Source organism: Culex quinquefasciatus, chromosome 1, assembly GCF_015732765.1.
Source record: "Culex quinquefasciatus strain JHB chromosome 1, VPISU_Cqui_1.0_pri_paternal, whole genome shotgun sequence".
Taxonomy (NCBI): Eukaryota; Metazoa; Arthropoda; class Insecta; order Diptera; family Culicidae; genus Culex; species Culex quinquefasciatus.
This window is the reverse complement of record NC_051861.1, coordinates 62,326,166-62,346,157: the sequence shown is the minus strand read 5'-3', so window position 1 is coordinate 62,346,157 and position 19,992 is coordinate 62,326,166. Positions and strand designations below refer to the sequence as shown.

Sequence of the window (19,992 nt, the reverse complement as noted above, 5' to 3'; positions counted from 1 at the left end):
ATTTGATGGGCGGACTCCGACGAGGCCCACTTGCCATCTATCGGTGAATACGCGCTACTCACGAAAACTGTCATCTTAGGGTCCGGTCGTACTTCCGGGACGTCGAGGAACCTTCTTATGGACAAAGGCGAGGTGTTGAACAGGTGGCAGCAGTTCTTCAACGAGCACCTCAACGGCGATGGTGATTTGTGTGGTCAATCCAATACCCGCTGGGAAAGTATAATTTGTATCAGACTGTGTATATGCCGAATGCTGATACAGCTTATCTCAGTTCCGGGTAGGTGGTGACAGCCCTCGCGCTGCTTCCAACGACCCATTTCAGAATGACAGAGCTCCTTGCGGTCCAATTCAGAGGTCGCTGGGCATTGTTCGGCCCCGCCTAAACATAGAAGCAAGCATCTGAAGGAAACTTGATCTATATGTAGACTTCCAATCCCCTCAGGCAAAGCAGGGATCAGCGCGTATTTAATATGAGAAGATAACATGTTTCAACACTACGGATCAATTCACTGCAAGTGTGAACCTTCTGCTTAGCGTCCCAGACCACCAATCCAAAGGTGTGAGATCGAATCCCACCTGATTCATTTTAGTTTTATTCATATTCAATTCCTGATTCCAAATTTCAAAGGTACCGACCGGGATTTGATCCCTGAACCTTCTGCTTGGGAAACAGAAGCCGTAACCATTCAGCCACGGAGCCGGTTGCTTTTTATGTTGATGGTATCTTGTAGCTAAAAATGTTCTTGCAAATTTGCATTGGAAGTAGACAGGGCCGTGGAGTCGGTGGAGTCGGAGTCGTCAAAACTCGAATAGCTGGAGTCGGAGTCGGCTAAATTTTATGAGCTGGAGTCGAAGTCGGAGCCGGAGTCGAAAATTTCTGATAAACCCGGAGTCGGAGCTGGAGTCGGAGTTATCTTAAATTCAATATAATTTATAAACTGTTCAGTTTTTGTTATAATGCAAATTAATTTACAAATCTTTTATGTACCTATTTTTTTTAAAACTGCGTAATGATTTTTTTTTCAGGTAATCTAGATGTTGGTTCAAGAGATTTATCAGATACCATTATGTTTTTGAAGCATTTTCAATTTGATTGGATAGCTCTGACTAGGGGAAATTCTCGTATCTTTGGCAGGTTAATCACTCGCACCTAATTCCATCCAATTTGCTGATTTTCACTATTTAAACAACTAAATTTGCAAAACTTTTGATATAAACTTACTTGCTCACTTCTTATTGAGCTATTTATCACTCGATTTCAGTTGAAAACGCTTTTAATTAGCTTTAATTAAATGTCAAAGTTCTTACCTGCCAACATTAGAGGCACGCTGGAATTAGATGCTGTTCCCCTATGTTATTTCAATATGATCAGTAAATGATAAATTTCTCCTCATTTACCCATGTTTTTAGTTTCTTACTTACTACTTTACTTTTACTGCTCGTACAACCTCCGGGTCATGAGCTGTCTCCAGATGCGCTGCCACTGAACTCGGTCCTGGGCTGCTACTCTTCAATTCCGACTCGGAACTCCCACACTTCTCAGATCTTCCTCCTGTTTTTAGTTTCATGACTCATTAAATTATAAACAATTTGGTTGTCACACTAATATTTTTTAAATATTCAGTTGATACTTGGCTCCCTCCTTTTACTTGTAATTATGTATTCTTTCAATTCAAATTTCACCAAGTTTAACAAAAAAACAAAGGATCACTATCAGTAATTAACTAAAATGATAACGTTTTTAAAACATTGGTAAAATTGACCATCAAATTATCAACTATTTCGGGAACAGCATCTAATTCCTCTAATGTTGCCATTTCAGCACATTGATGTTCATAGTAAAAAAAAAATCATGGTAATATTACATCTACGAAGGGGTACATCTTTTATGTCAGAAAAATGTGTAATTTTACTTCTGATAATGAGTAATTTACTACATGTCTGGTGCAATGTCACTTTTTCAGTCTAAATTAAGGTAAAATTACACCATAAAAGAGGTAATATTCAACCATCCGAAATTTCACCTTCCAAATTTACATTTTTTTGCTGTGTTCAATTACAGATCATAAAAAGCGTTTTCAACTGAAATCGAGTAATAAATAGCTCAATAGGATGTGAGCAAACAAGTTTCTATCAACAGTTTTGCAAAATTAGTTGTTTAAATAGTGTAACCTCTGTGTACGCACGAGTGCAAGCAGCAGTCAAGTGCTCAGTGCTCCATCGTTTTTTCGAAAATTTTTGCCGTAATTTACCGTGATTAGCCGCGAGTTTGCTCCAACAGCATGCCAAGGGCCGGCCGTGGCCGTGGCAGTTCGAGTGCGGCCTCGAAAAACCCGCGAAGTTCGTCTACCGGCCGTGTGCAAAAAGGTAAACAAACCAACGCCGTGTCGGCCGCCATCGCGCCGGGGAGTGTGAGCGCCAAAGGATTCGACCCCAAGTTACTACACCCTAATTACCGTGTCCAGGGACGCAGCCCTATTAGGCTCCGTTCAGCTACTTCCGGCAATCCGTCGACCGATGGCGCTTCAACATCCGCCAACATTCCCACCAGTAACAAGTTCGCGAGGCTGAGTGACGAGGAAAGCAGCTACAACAACACCGACGGTAGCACTACCGACGACGACGACGACGATGGTCGTGCACGGAAAAAAGTGCCGACGCCAAAAAAAGTAATTACTCCAAAGGAACGACGACCACCACCCATTTTTGTTTTGGACACGTTGGCGGACGATGTTGACGAGCAGCTGGAAGGCCTCGTGTACTGCCTCAAAATAGGTAAAGCGTCAGTGCAAGTGTTCACATTTGACCAAAAGAACTTCGACCTGGTTGTGGAGAAATTTAAGCGTAAAAACTTCAAATTCTACATTTGACCCCGCGCAGAAGACCGCTGTAAAGATTGTCTTGCAGGGGTACCAAGACCGCCCGACCTCCGTCCTCAAGGAGCACCTCTCGGGTGCCGGAATAACGCCGCGAGACATAAAGTCCTCTCGCGGAAGACAACAGTCACAGGTACACACACACTGTACCTGTTGTACTTCGACCGCGGCACCGTCAAGATTCAAGACCTGCGGCGGACTAAGGCGTTGGACGGTTTTGGGTAAACTGGTTTTACTCCAAAAATCCGACGGACGCAGCGCAATGTCGCCGTTGCCAGAAATTTGGCCACGGCTCGCGGAACTGCAACCTCCAGCTCCGCTGCGTGAAGTGCGGTGAGTCACACCTCTCGGAGGTGTGCGCACTGCCACGAAAGGCGGACTTGGGGGAAAACGCAGAACAAACCAAGCCGCGCGTAAAGTGGGCGAACTGCGGCGGTAACCATACCGGTAATTACCGCGGATGCGTCGCGCGCAAGTCCTACCTCGAGGAGCAGGAAAGAGGAAGAAGAAAGCAGCAGCGTCCCACCCTCCTCAACGAAGTACGAGTGCAGCCGTTCCTGCAGCTGGCCAGCGTACGGTTCCAGCGGACAACCCAGCGATCCCTCCTGGCTGGGGGCGATCGTTTGCCAGCGTGGTCGCGGCCGGTAGCGGCAATGCGGCCCAGCAAGAAGTCACCGGGAAGATCTCTTTACCCTGCCGGAGTTCTTTGCTCTCGGGGGAGATGATGACGCGGTTTCGGAGCTGCCGTAACAAGGCGGAGCAATTTCTAGCCCTCGGGGAATTAATGATTAAGCACATCTATAAAGGATAAAAACTGTGATCTAGTTTTAAGCTTTCTCTATTTCTATCCCCTTTTCCTAGCAAGTTTAGTAAGTTTTTTTTAATTTTCTTACTCTTGGTAACACCTTTATTTACAAGCAATAACTGTTCCAAAATGGATTATGATGTAACACACAGCTGAAAGGAACTCCAAAACTCTGTTTTGTACTTCAAAAGAACTTATTGTATCTTGATTATTCACCAATAAAACCGAATTTGAATTTGAAAAATAGTGTAAGCGGTATAAGCCCTCGTCACAAAACAGCTACATCTTCAGCCCTGGAGCTGACAAGCCGAGTCATCGACGATCGAATCGGCTAGCGAACGTCAGATGTCAGAAGCAACATCACTCAAAGTAGAACCCGAATCGGACCTGGTACATGTGGCTTTCTCCTTTAGGGATTTTTTGTTTAACCCTTTTGAGCCTGATGGGTCATATATGATCCAAATATCAAAATTTCCAAAACTAGCCTATAATTTTCGTATGGTCATAAGAATCATTTTCCCATCATTAACTAAAAAAATTTTTTTTTAAATTCAGGCCTGAAAGGGTTAATTTAGTTACCTTTGCAGCAATTAGGATTAACCCAGACCAGCTCAGGTTACAATTAAGGCCAGCGCCAGCGTACACCGAGTGCAAAAACTGTGAGCAATATGGTCCGCTGGCGAATATGAAAAACTGTCCGGGCTGCAACTGCTCGTTTCACGCCGCTTGCTTGGGAATCGAAGAAAAAATCTTCCACGAAGGCTGGAGATGCGCTACCTGTGTGGCCACCGCGGAAATACCCGCGAGCGAGTCAACCACGATCGCTCCAACCATGTCGACCTCGGCCGGAACTATGGGATCGCTGCTCACCGAGCAAGCAAAAGCAGACTTGGTTTGGATCGCGGAACAAAGAGAGTCTATATTGCGCGAAGTGGAAAGACAACAATCGGAACTGAGCCGCAAGAGAGAGGAGCTGGAGAAGATGAGCCGTGAGGTTGCCGAGGGGATCCTGAGCGGAAGCAGACAAGCAGTAGCGGCTGGGTCAGGACAACAAACAGTCGATCCGGGCACCAACTCTTCAGCGAATTGGGTCCAAAAATGATGGAAGAGATAAAAACATCCCATTCGGACCTCCGGGCCGTCTTCAAACGACGCACGATTCTCTGGACAAAGCTCCACATCCACACCAATAAACTCAACCTGTCCCCGACCTCGCAACACGCCGCGGGCACGTTTACAGTACTTAACCGTCCACCGGTTCCTTCGACAGGTTATACAAGCAACTCTAGCGCGGTAGTTGGAGCTGTAGGCTGGCCGCAACAAGGTGGACCCCAAAAAGGACAGCTGCAGCTAAATCAGTCGCAACAAGAACAGCCGCAGCAAAGCTGGTCTCAACAGGAACTGTCGCCGCAAGGGCAGCCGCAGCAGGACTGGACTCGGCAGGGACAGCCACCGCAAGGGTGGCCGCAGCAGGACTGGCCTCAACACGGTCAGCCGCCGCAAGGGCAGCCTCAGCAAAGCTGGTCTCAACAGGGACAGCTGCCGCAAGGGCAGCCGCAGCAGGACTGGCCTCAACGCGGACAGCCGCCGCAAGGTCAGCCGCAGCAAGACTGGTCTCAGCTCGGACAGCCGCCGCAAGGGCAGCCGCAGCAGGAGTGGACTCAGTACGGACAGCCGCCGCAAGGCATCTTTGCAATCCAGTACTGCTGCGGGAACTGGTGGACAAACTACCAGCCCAGCAGCGCCTGAACTGGGCGATATTCAAGAAACAGTTCCAGACTGTCGATCTCAGCACATTTGCTGCATACATGACGATGATAGTAGGAGCGGCCTCCGAAGTTACAGAACGCGGTAACCTACACGCCCACTCAACGAGCGACGCACCGACCAGTGCTGCACCAACCTGCACCGAGTCGACCAGAGAAGAACAACCAGGAAAAGATTCAACAAAGGACATCGTGGAGGTCCAATGTCTAGCGTGCAACCGGACCAACCACAAAGTGAAGAATTGCGACACCTTTAAAGAATGGGAGCCCGAGTCACGGTGGCAGCTAGTACGGGAAAACCACCTCTGTTGGACATGCCTAGGTAGGCTCGGTCGCCGACCCTGTAAGCTAACCAAACGGTGCGGTGTGGATGGCTGCCAAGAACGGCACCATGAACTCCTACATCGTGCAGTAGCAAAGCCTCAAACGCCTAAGCATCAGCCGAAATCCAAACCGAAATTTTCTCAAAGTCAGGTTGTACCTCTTTAAATCAAACGTTCGTGCTGTCTCACTCGAACAATGCTAGAAATACCCCTACCGTGGAAAAATTAGGTTCTTATGCCAACGTCGTTTCGGGTTCGGGTTCATCCACGAATTTTAAATCCTCTACCAATCTTCAAATTGGGCAGGTACCTCAAATTTCATTTGAAATTTTTTCTGCTGGCAACGCTTTGGGATCTTCTGATCTCGGCGATGTTGACTTTTTTGCAAAACTCACTGTTTGGTTTGATTCAAACAATGAGTAATGCTACATCCATGATGGAAGCAATCCAGATTGGATTAAAATTTGCGAATGATGTTGTTCTTACCCTGAAGTTTAATCATGGATCTAAGTAATTCCATCAATATTATGAATTTTAATGCTCGCTCTTTAAAAGCGAAAGAAAATGAATTTTTCAACTTTTACGAGTTCATAACGTGCATGTTGCTGTTATAACCGAAACATTTTAAAAACTGGCACTTATTTGAAAAGTGATCCAGATTATAAAGTTATAACCAATAACAGAATGAATCGAAATGGCGGTGGAGTTGCAATAGTTATCCACCGTAGTATGACTTATAGCACGTTACGTGACTTTAAGGTTTCGCTTCGATGCGGACACTGGGGAAATCGCTGTATCTGATCCTTGTTCACTATTTCGCAAATATCTTCGAAATGCGATTGAATTTTTCAAAAATCTCTCGCTACTTTTTAGCAAATAGAATTATCTACCGGATCATCAAAAAATTAGGCTAATAAACTATTTAACAAAAAAGTTCCGCATACATTTCTCAAAAATATTGTGATTTTTTAATTGTTTTCTCTGCATTCCACCCCAAAGCGTTTGTTGTCTATATGGTTGCCTACAAACAGGCGATTCCAAGCGTTAGACAGGGAGACTGCTAGCGCTCTCACGGAAAACTCACAATCAAAATGGTGAGCATGTAAGGTAACCGGTACAATACTTGACATTATACAATATGCTCATTTTCATGCTTGCGTTGGACTCAAAGATTTCTTCTGAAATTCGGGAATAAAAACAATAATGTTGTAATTTTTTTCTAATCAATCCCCTTATGCAATATCCGGACGGCAAGACTTCGGAAAACTGTTCACAATTGGTAAAAATAAACTTTAAAGTTATAATTACGTCCTCCATTTCCGTTGGGTCAACAAATAACACCTTGGCCATTTTGGCCTTGCACACGTGCAGGGCAGTGATGGCTTCGTCGTAGACACACTTCTTCGGAGCAATAACATTGTCTGTCACAGACACTTGCCCACTTAGCCCGGTTTTTTCCGCTGCTTCTCTAATGCTCGTGAATGGCTTTCGCTTGCATTTCTTCACGATTATTATGTACTCAATCAGCTTCGTTTATACCTGTTGAAAATGACAAAGAAGTTTCTTTATTTATTTAACGATTTCAAATAAGCAGTTTTTATTTCTATTGAGTCTTATTTTATTTCATTTTACTAAAACTAATAGATTCTTTTGATTCTAAACAGTTTTACTTATCATTGTGCTGTGCAACTCATTTAGTCATATTTTTTATATGCAAAAAATAAACCGAAATATTTTTTGGCTTCATAAAGGCAGCATGTATGAACGAACTAATGATAAGGTAGTAAAGCGAGGCAAAGGTACGATAAACGTGAATTTAAAAATTAGAAAATGTGAAAATGCAAGTTTCCCCATACAAATTTCATTCGCTTTGCGCCAATCGTGGAACACGGTTCACATTTTTACACATTTTTTAGGTAAAATGACTCAAAAAGAGGTACAGAAGTTTTATATTTTATTGTTGTAAACACATAAGTTGACCCTTACACAAGTTGAAACCTCCAATATGACCGTATCAAAATTACTGGTACGTTCCTTTGCCCCGTTTTAGTCTACCAATAAAAAAACATCCAAGGGAGGTTCAGGGACTTGTCTACCGATACGAGGTGATGTTCTGGGTCTTCTGTAGAGTCCCGGGAGTTACGGCCCATGGATCTACCGTCGTAACAAGGCAGAGGTGGGTAGTTTTTGACCTCACGTCATATCCGGATAGCCCCAGGAGGTTCAAGGACTTGTCAACCGATACGTGGTGATGTTCTGGGTCTTCTGTAGAGTCCCGGGTTACGGCTCATGTATCTACCGTCGTAACAAAGTAGAGGTCGGTAGTTTTTGACCTCAGATCATATCCGGATATCTTCAGGGAGGTTCAGGGACTTATCTACCGATACGAGGTGATGTTCTGGGTCTTCTGTAGAGTCCCGGGAGTTACGGCCCTTGGATCTACCGTCGTAACAAGGCAGAGGTGGGTAGTTTTTGACCTCAGATCATATCCGGATAGCCTCAGGGAGGTTCAAGGACTTGTCAACCGATACGTGGTGATGTGCTGGGTCTTCTGTAGAGTCCCGGGAGTTACGGCCCATGGATCTACCGTCGTAACAAGGCAGAGGTGGGTAGTTTTTGACCTTAGATCATATCCGGATAGCCTCAGGGAGGTTCAAGGACTTGTCAACCGATACGTGGTGATGTTCTGGGTCTTCTGTAGAGTCGGGAGTTACGGCTCATGTATCTACCGTCGTAACAAAGTAGAGGTCGGTAGTTTTGACCTCAGATCATATCCGGATATCTTCAGGGAGGTTCAGGGACTTGTCTACCGATACGACGTGATGTTCTGGGTCTTCTGTAGAGTCCCGGGAGTTACGGCCCATGGATCTACCGTCGTAACAAGGCAGAGGTGGGTAGTTTTTGACCTCAGATCATATCCAGATATTTTCAGGGAGGTTCACGGACTTGTCTACCGATACGAGGTGATGTTCTGGGTCTTCTGTAGAGTCCCGGGAGTTACGGCCCATGGATCTACTGTCGTAACAAGGCAGAGGTGGGTAGTTTTTGACCTCAGATCATATCCAGATATTTTCAGGGAGGTTCACGGACTTGTCTACCGATACGAGGTGATGTTCTGGGTCTTCTGTAGAGTCCGGAAGTTACGGCTCATGTATCTACCGTCGTAACAAAGTAGAGGTCGGTAGTTTTGACCTCAGATCATATCCGGATATCTTCAGGAGGTTCAGGGACTTGTCTACCGATACGACGTGATGTTCTGGGTCTTCTGTAGAGTCCCGGGAGTTACGGCCCATGGATCTACTGTCGTAACAAGGCAGAGGTGGGTAGTTTTTGACCTCAGATCATATCCAGATATTTTCAGGGAGGTTCACGGACTTGTCTACCGATACGAGGTGATGTTCTGGGTCTTCTGTAGAGTCCCGGAGTTACGGCCCTTGGATCTACCGTCGTAACAAGGCTGAGGTCGGTGGTTGTTGACCTCAGATCATATCCGGATATCTTCAGAGGTTCACGGACTTGTCTACCGATACGTGGTGATGTTCTGGGTCTTCTGTAGAGTCCCAGTAATTACGGCCCATGGATCTACCATCGTAACAAGGCAGGGGTCGGTGGTTTTGACCTAAGATCATATCAGGATAGCCTCAAGGTGAAAATACAAAATACAAAATACAAAATACAAAATACAAAAATACAAAAATACAAAAATACAAAATACAAAAATACAAAATACAAAAATACAAAAATAAAAATACAAAATACAAAATACAAAAATACAAAAATACAAAATAGAAAAATACAAAAATACAAAAATACAAAAAACAAAGAAATACAAAAATACAAATACAAAATACAAAATACAAAAATACAAAAATACAAAAATACAAAAATACAAAAATGCAAAAATACAAAAATAAAAATACAAAGTACAAAAATACAAAATGCAAAGGGTACAATGCTGGGTGGTACAAAGTGCAAAAAAGATAAAAAGTGCAAAAATACAAAAATACAAAATACAAGGTACAGAAGTGCAAAAATCTGGGGTGTGGGGGGTGAGGAAAATGGGGGTGTACAAAAATACAAAACTTGGGGTGTGGGGGTGCAGGGGATAGTGAGGATACAAGGATACAAAGATACAAGGGATGTGAAATACAAGGTGTGGGGATGTGAGGTCAAATGCAAAAATACAGGGATTGAGGGTACAAAATGTGGGGTCAAAGGATGTGAGGTGTGAAGTACAAAATACAAAATGGGGTGCTGAGTGGGGTGGGGATGTAAAAATGTGAAATTGAAAATGCAAGGGTACAAATACAAGGTGCAAATGTACAAAAATACAGATTACAAATGGGGAGTAGATAAAAGATGAGATGAGAACAAAGGATGCTGAGAGATACAAAAATACAAAAGGTGGGGGTACAAAAATACAAAAATGCAAAAATGTGAGAATGCAAAAATACAAAGGATGGGGTGTGGGGATGTGAAATGCAAAAATGCAAAATACAAAGTGTGAGGGATACAAAAATACAAAAATACAAAGGTACAAAAATGTGGGGGATTGAGGGTGTGGGGATGTGAGGTGCAAAAATACAAGGGTACAAAATACAGGGGTACAAAAATGCAAAGGAGTGCAAAAATGTGGGGGATACAAGGTCAAAAATACAAAAATACAAAATACAAAGATACAAGGTGGGGTGGGGGATGTAAAAATACAAAATACAAAATACAAAAATACAAAAATGCAAAAATACAAAAATACAATACAAAAATACAAAGATACAAGGATGCAAAAATCAAAAATACAAAAGTACAATCAAAGATGAAATGTGAGAACAGGGTGAAATACAAAAATACAAAGGGTACAAGGTGGGGTGGGGTGTGAAAAATACAAAAATACAAAAATACAAAAATACAAAATACAAAATACAAAATACAAAGTACAAAAATACAAAAATGAAATGTGAAAATGTGGGGATGGGGTACAAAGGTACAAAATGAAATACAAAAATACTTGGGATTGAAAATGCAAAAGGGATGCAGGGGATGGGGTACAAAAATGCAAAAATACAAAAATACAAAAACATACAAAATGCTGGGATACAAAAATACAAAAATACAAAGGGGTGGGGGTGCAAAGGATACAAAATACAAATGTACAAATGTACAAATGTGAGGGGTACAAAATACAAATGGGAAATGAGGTGGGGGTGGGGTACAAAAATACAAATGCAAAAATGCAAAAATACAAAAATGCAAAATACAAAATACAGGTGCAAAGGGTGCAAAAATACAAAAATACAAAAATGGGGTGGGGTGGGGTGCAAGTGCAAAGGTGACAAAATGCAAAAATGCAAAAATGGGGGTGCAAAAATACAAAGGGATACAAGGGGTGGGGTGTGGGGGTACAAAAATACAAAAATACAAAAATGCAAAAGTACAAAATACAAAAATACAAAATACAAATGTGGGGTGTACAAAATACAAAAGATGAGGGATGTGGGGATGTGGGGATACAAAAATATAAATGTGAGGGTGTATAAAATATAAGGATATAAAAATGACAAAATATGAAATGGGGGTGCTTGGGGGATTGAAATATAAAAATATGGGGGTGAAAATGGGGGATGTAAAAATGAGATGAGGGGGTAAAAAACAAGGGGTGGGGGGTGACAAATGGGGTGGGGGTACAAAAATACAAAATACAAAAATACAAAAATACAAATACAAAATGTAAAATGTACAAAATACAAATGGGGTAGAGTGCAAAATGACAAATGTGAAATGGGGTGAAATACAAAAATACAAAAATACAAAATACAAAAATACAAAAGTACAAAAATACAAATATAAAATGAAAATGACAAATGTACAAAAATACAAAAATACAAAAGTACAAAAATACAAAATACAAAAATACAAAATACAAAAATACAAAAATGCAAAAATGTAAGGGATGTGAAAATGTAAAAAAATACAAATAAAAATACAAAATACAAAAATACAAAAAATGGGGGATACAAAAATTGGAAATGTACAAGGATACAAAATGCAAAAATACAAAAATACAAAAATACAAAGGGGATACAAAATACAAAAATACAAAAATACAAAATACAAAAATACAATGGGGTGCAAAAAATACAAAAAGTACAAAAATACAAAAAGGGGTGAGGGTACAAAGGGGTAAAAATACAAAGGGGTACGTGGGGGTGGGTACAAAATACAAAAAGTGCAAAAATACAAATGGGGAATACAAAATACAAAAATACAAAAGTACAAAATACAAAAGATGAAATACAAAATACAAAATACAAAATACAAAAATACAAATGGGGTGCTACAAAAGTACAAAATACAAAAACAATACAAAATACAAGAGTACAAGGGAGTACAAAATACAAAATACAAGGATACAAAAATACAAAATACAAAAATACAAAGTGCAAAAATACAAAAATACAAAAATACAAAAATACAAAATGTAAAAATTACAAAATACAAAAGATGAAATGTAAAGTATAGGGGATATAAAAATATAAAATATAAAAATACAAAGGATGAAAAATGAAAAATACAAAAGGGGTAAAAATACAAAATACAAAAATACAAAATACAAAGGGGTAAGGGTGGGGATTACAAATACAAAAAGTACAAAAATACAAAAATACAAAATAAAAATACAAAAATACTTGAAGTACAAAGATACAAAATGAAAGTACAAAAATACAAAAAGTGAAAAATACAAAAATACAGTACAAAAAAACAAAATACAAAAATGAAAAATACAAAAATACAAAATACAAAAATACAAAAATGAAAATACAAAATACAAAAATACAAAAATACAAAAATGAAAGTACAAAAATACAAAATACAAAAATGAAATGTACAAAATGCAAAAATACAAAATGAAAAATGCAAAAATACAAAAATACAAAAGGTACAAAAATGAGATGTAAAATACAAATGTAAAAAATACAAAGGGTACAAATACAAAAATACAAAAATACAAAAATACAAAATACAAAATACAAAATACAAAAATACAAAAATACAAATACAAAGATACAAAAATAAAATACAAATACAAAAATACAAAAATGTGAAATGCAAAAATACAAAAATACAAAAATGCAAAAGATGAAAGTACAAAATAAGGTGAAATATGAAAATACAAAAATACAAAAATACAAAAATACAAAAATACAAATACAAAATACAAAGTACAAAAATACAAAAATACAAAAAATACAAAAATAAAAATGCAAAAATACAAAATACAAAAATACAAAAATACAAAAATACAAATGGGGGTACAAAAATACAAAAATACAAAATACAAGGGGATACAAAAATGGGGTGTAAAATACAAAATACAAAAATACAAAATACAAAAATACAAAATACAAAAATACAAAATCAACAAAATACAAAAATACAAAAATACAAAAATACAAAAATGAAATGGGGTGTACAAATACAAGGTGTGGGGATCAGTGGGGATGTGGTACAAAAATATAAAAAATGGGTATGAAAATGAAGTACAGGGAGATACAAAAATACAAACGCAAAGGAATACAAAAAATGAGGAATGTAAAAATGAAAAATACAAAAAGATGTAAAAGTAAAGTGCAGAAAGTACAAATGTAAGAATGCAAGAGATGTAAGTAGATGCAAAGGGTATAAGGGTATGAAGTACTGAGGGGTACAAAAATACAAAGTGCAAAAATACAAAAGGTACAAAGGGGTAAAAATACTTGAAATGCAAAATAGGGGTACAAAGGGTGAGGTGCAAAAAATACAAAAATACAAAAATGCAAAAATACAAATGTGAGAAATACAAAAGACAAAAATACAAAAATGGGGGTACAAAAATACAAAAATACAAAAATACAAAATACAAAATACAAAATGCAAAAATACAAAAAGGGTGCAAAAAGGGTACAAAATACAAAATACAAAATACAAAAATACAAAATACAAAAATCACAGGGGGTACAAAAATACAAAAATACAAAAATACAAAAATACAAAATACAAAAATACAAAAATACAAAAATGAAATACAAAATACAAAAATACAAAAATACAAAAATACAAAATACAAAAATACAAAATACAAAAATACAAAAATACAAAAATACAAAAATACAAAAATACAAAAATACAAAAGGGTGTGAAAGTGCTGGGGAGTACAAAAGGGGGTGCAAAATGAAGTCAAAAAAATGGGGGTGAAAAATGGGGTGGGGGTGAGGGGTAAAATACAAAATACAAAAATACAAAAAGAGTACAAAATAAAAATGAAAAATACAAAAATGAAAATGGGGTACAAAAAATACAAAAATACAATGCAAAGGGGTACAATGGGGTGAAAATACAAATACAAAAATACAAAAACAAAAATACAAAAATACAAAAATACAAAATACAAAAAATATAAAAATACAAAAATACAAAATAAAAAAATACAAAATACAAAAATACAAAAATACAAAATACAAAATACAAAAATACAAAAATACAAAATTAAAAAATATAAAAATACAAAAAATACAAATATAAAATATAAAATATAAAAATATAAAAGATAATAAAAATATAAAAATATAAAAATATAAAAATAATAAAAATATACAAAATATAAAAATAGAAATATAAAAAATAAAATACAAAAATAAAAATAAAAAATATAAAATACATAAAAATAAAAATACAAAAAAAGATATAAAAATATAAAAATACAAAAAATACAAAATACAAATACAAATAAAAATATAAAAATATAAAAATATAAAAATACAAAAAATACAAAAATACAAATACAAATATAAAAAATACAAAAAATACAAAAAATACAAAAATACAAAAATACAATGCAAAAATACAAAAATACAAAAAATATAAAAATACAATAAAAATACAAAAATACTTAAAAATTACAAAAATACAAATGAGGGTACAAAATACAAAAATACAAAATACAAAATACAAATACAAAAATACAAAAATACAAAAATACAAAAATACAAAAATACAAAAAATACAAAAATATGAAAAAGATACAAATACAAATATAAAATACAAAAATACAAAAATACAAAATAAAAATACAAAAATACAAAAATACAAAATATGAAAATAATACAAAATATAAAAAATACAAAATACAAATACAAAAAAATACAAAAATATAAAAAAATTAAAAATATAAAAATACAAAAATATAAATATAAAAATATAAAAAGTAAAAATACAAAAAAATACAAAAAATACAAAACAAAAATACAAAAATACAAAAAATAAAAAAATAAAAAATAAAAATACAAAAAAATATAAAAATACAAAAAAATACAAAATACAAAAATACAAAAAATACAAAAATGAAAATACAAAAAATACAAAAATACAAAAATACAAAATACAAAAATACAAAATACAAAAATACAAAAATACAAAAATACAAAAATACAAAAATACAAAAATACAAAAATACAAAAATAAAATACAAAATACAAAAATACAAAATACAAAAATACAAAAATACAAAAATACAAAATACAAAAATACAAAAATACAAAATATAAAAATACAAAAATACAAAATACAAAATACAAAAATACAAAATACAAAAATACAAAAATACAAAATACAAAAATACAAATATAAAATACAAAATATAAAATATAAAAAATATATAAAAGAAAAATAAAAATATAAAAAATACAAAATATAAAATATAAAAATATAAAATAAAAAATAAAAAATACAAAATATAAAAATATAAAAAATAAAAATATAAAATATAAAACAATATAAAAAATATAAAAATATAAAAATAATAAAAAATATAAAAATAAAAATATAAAAAATATAAAAATATAAAAAATATAAAAATATAAAAATATAAAAATATAAAATATAAATATAAAAATATAAAATATAAAAATATAAAAATATAAAAATATAAAAATATAAAAATATAAAAATATAAAAATATAAAAATATAAAAAATATAAAAATATAAAAATATAAAAAAATATAAAAATATAAAAATATAAAATATAAAATATAAAAATATAAAAATATAAAAATATAAAAATATAAAAATATAAAAATATAAAAATATAAAAATAAAAAATATAAAAAATATAAAAATATAAAAATATAAAAATAAAAATATAAAAATATAAAAATATAAAAAATATAAAAAATATAAAAATATAAAAATATAAAAATATAAAAATATAAAAATATAAAAAATATAAAAATATAAAAATATAAAATATAAATATAAAAATATAAAAATATAAAAATATAAAAATATAAAATATAAAAATATAAAAATATAAAAATATAAAAATATAAAAAATATAAAATATAAAAATATAAAAATATAAAAATATAAAAATATAAAAATATAAAAATATAAAAATATAAAAATATAAAAATATAAAATATAAAAAATATAAAATATAAAAATATAAAAATATAAAAATATAAAAATATAAAAATATAAAATATAAAAATATAAAAATATAAAAATATAAAAATATAAAAATATAAAAATATAAAATATAAAATATAAAAATATAAAAATAAAAATATAAAAATATAAAAAATATAAAAAATATAAAATAAAATATAAAAATATAAAAAATAAATATAAAAAAATATAAAAATATAAAATATAAAATATAAATATAAAAATATAAAATATAAAAAATATAAAAATATAAAAATATAAAAATATAAAAAAATATAAAATATAAAATAAAAAATAAAAAATATAAAAATAAAAATATAAAAATATAAAAAATATAAAAAATATAAAAAATAATAAAAATAAAAATATAAAAATATAAAAATATAAAATATAAAAAAATATAAAATATAAAAAATATAAAATAAAATATAAAAAATATAAAAATATAAAAATATAAAAATATAAAAATATAAAAATATAAAATATAATATAAAAATATAAAAAATATAAAAATATAAAATATAAAAATAAAATATAAAAATATAAAAATATAAAATATAAAAAATATAAAAATATAAAAATATAAAATATAAAAAATATAAAAAATATAAAAATAATAAATAAATAATAAAAAATATATAAAATAAAATATAAAAATATAAAAATATAAAAATATAAAAATATAAAATATAAAAATATAAAAATATAAAATATAAAAATATAAAAATATAAAAATATAAAAATATAAAAATATAAAATATAAAAATAATAAAATAAAATATAAAAATAATAAAAAAATATAAAATATAAAAATATAAAAATATAAAAATATAAAAATATAAAAAAATATAAAAATATAAAAATATAAAAATATAAAAATATAAAATATAAAATATAAAATATAAAATATAAAAATATAAAAATATAAAAATATAAAAATATAAAAATATAAAATATAAAAATATAAAATATAAAATATAAAAATATAAAATATAAAAATATAAAAATATAAAATATAAAATATAAAAATATAAAAATATAAAATATAAAATATAAAAATATAAAAATATAAAAATATAAAAATATAAAAATATAAAAATATAAAAATATAAAAAATATAAAAAATATAAAAAATAAAAATATAAAATATAAAAATATAAAAATAAAAAATATAAAAATATAAAAAATATAAAATAAAATATAAAAATATAAAAATATAAAAAATATAAAAAATAAAAATATAAAAAAATATAAAATATAAAAATATAAAAATATAAAAATATAAAATATAAAAATATAAAAATATAAAATATAAAATATAAAAATATAAAAATATAAAAATATAAAAATAAAAATATAAAATATAAAATATAAAAATATAAAAATAAAAAATATAAAAATATAAAAATATAAAATATAAAAATATAAAAATATAAAATATAAAAATATAAAAATATAAAAATATAAAAATATAAAAATATAAAAATATAAAAATATAAAAATATAAAAATATAAAATATAAAAATATAAAAATATAAAATATAAAATATAAAATATAAAAAATATAAAAATATAAAATATAAAAATATAAAATATAAAAATATAAAAATATAAAATATAAAAATATAAAATATAATAAAAATATAAAAATATAAAAATATAAAAATATAAATAAAATATAAAAATATAAAAATATAAAATATAAAAATATATAAAAATATAAAATATAAAAATATAAAAATATAAAAATATAAAAATATAAAAATATAAAAATATAAAAATATAAAAATATAAAAATATAAAAATATAAAAATATAAAAATATAAAAATATAAAAATATAAAAATATAAAAATATAAAAATATAAAAATATAAACCACTACTACCGCCATATTGGATGCAATCTTGGATTACACATTCCCTGTGTACTTTGGAGTATTTTTGAGGTCATATTTGAGTTTAGCGACCCCAAATTAGTAAAATTTGAGATGCTGATTGCTTGCTAAATTTGTGTATGAAAATTTCCAATATTCTACTACCGCCATATTGGACGCCGTCTTGGATTACACATTCCCTGTGTACTTTGGAGTATTTTTGAGGTCATATTTGAGTTCAGCGACCCCAAATTAGATAAATTTGAGATGCTGATTGCTTGCTTAATTTCTGTATGAAAATTTCCAATATTCTGCTACTGCCATATTGAACGCCATCTTGGATTACACATTCCCTGTGTACTTTGGAGTATTTTTGAGGTAATATTTCAGTTAAGCGACCCCAAATTAGTTAAATTTGAGATGCTGATTGCTTCCTTAATTTCTGTATGAAAATTTCCAATATTCTACTACTGCCATATTGGACGCCATCTTGGATTACACATTCCCTGTGTTTTTTGGAGTATTTTTGAGGTCATATTTCAGTTTAGCGACCCCAAATTAGTTAAATTTGAGATGCTGATTGCTTGCTTAATTTCTGTATGAAAATTTCCAATATTCTACTACCGCCATATTGGACGCCATCTTGGATTACACATTCCCTGTGTACTTTGGAGTATTTTTGAGGTCATATTTCAGTTTAGCGACCCCGAATTAGTTAAATTTGAGATGCTGATTGCTTGCTTAATTTCTGTATGAAAATTTCCAATATTCTACTACCGCCATATTGGACGCCATCTTGGATTACACATTCCCTGTGTACTTTGGAGTATTTTTGAGGTCATATTTCAGTTTAGCGACCCCAAATTAGTTAAATTTGAGATGCTGATTGCTTGCTTAATTTCTGTATGAAAATTTCCAATATTCTACTACCGCCATATTGGACGCCATCTTGGATTACACATTCCCTGTGTTTTTTGGAGTATTTTTGAGGCCATATTTCAGTTTAGCGACCCCAAATTAGTTAAATTTGAGATGCTGATTGCTTGCTAAATTTCTGTATGAAAATTTCCAATATTCTACTACCGCCATATTGGACGCCATCTTGGATTACACATTCCCTGTGTACTTTGGAGTATTTTTGAGGTCATATTTCAGTTTAGCGACCCCAAATTAGTTAAATTTGAGATGCTGATTGCTTGCTTAATTTCTGTATGAAAATTTCCAATATTCTACTACCGCCATATTGGACGCCATCTTGGATTACACATTCCCTGTGTACTTTGGAGTATTTTTGAGGTCATATTTCAGTTTAGCGACCCCGAATTAGTTAAATTTGAGATGCTGATTGCTTGCTTAATTTCTGTATGAAAATTTCCAATATTCTACTTCCGCCATATTGGACGCCATCTTGGATTACACATTCCCTGTGTACTTTGGAGTATTTTTGAGGTCATATTCGAGTTTAGCGACCCCAAATTAGTTAAATTTGAGATTCAGATTGCTTGCTAAATTTCTGTATGAAAATTTCCAATATTCTACTACCGCCATATTGGACGCCATCTTGGATTACACATTCCCTGAGTACTTTGGAGTATTTTTGAGGTCATATTTGAGTTCAGCGACCCCAAATTAGTATAATTTGTTTCTTGATACCAACAATAAGCACCTTTTTTGAATTCGTGTCTTGACTATAGTGCAAAACACACATGCTGGCAGCACGGCACAGCAACGAGAGAGTTTTCGTCGCATTCGCCGCTCGCGGGGAGAGTGACACTAAGGTAAACAAAAAAAGCGGAAAAACCGTCCCGCCGGCCCTACCTCAAGCCTTAATTGATTTCTTATATGACAAGGTTTAACAAAGTCTACCTCAAA

At 32.0% G+C, this 19,992-nt stretch overlaps 1 protein-coding gene across 1 annotated transcript in view; it reads left to right on the top strand.

Moving 5' to 3' along the window:
* The window catches only part of LOC6051267 (E3 ubiquitin-protein ligase UBR1), a 162,464-nt gene that overhangs the window by 41,799 nt on the left and 100,673 nt on the right, over nt 1-19,992 (top strand).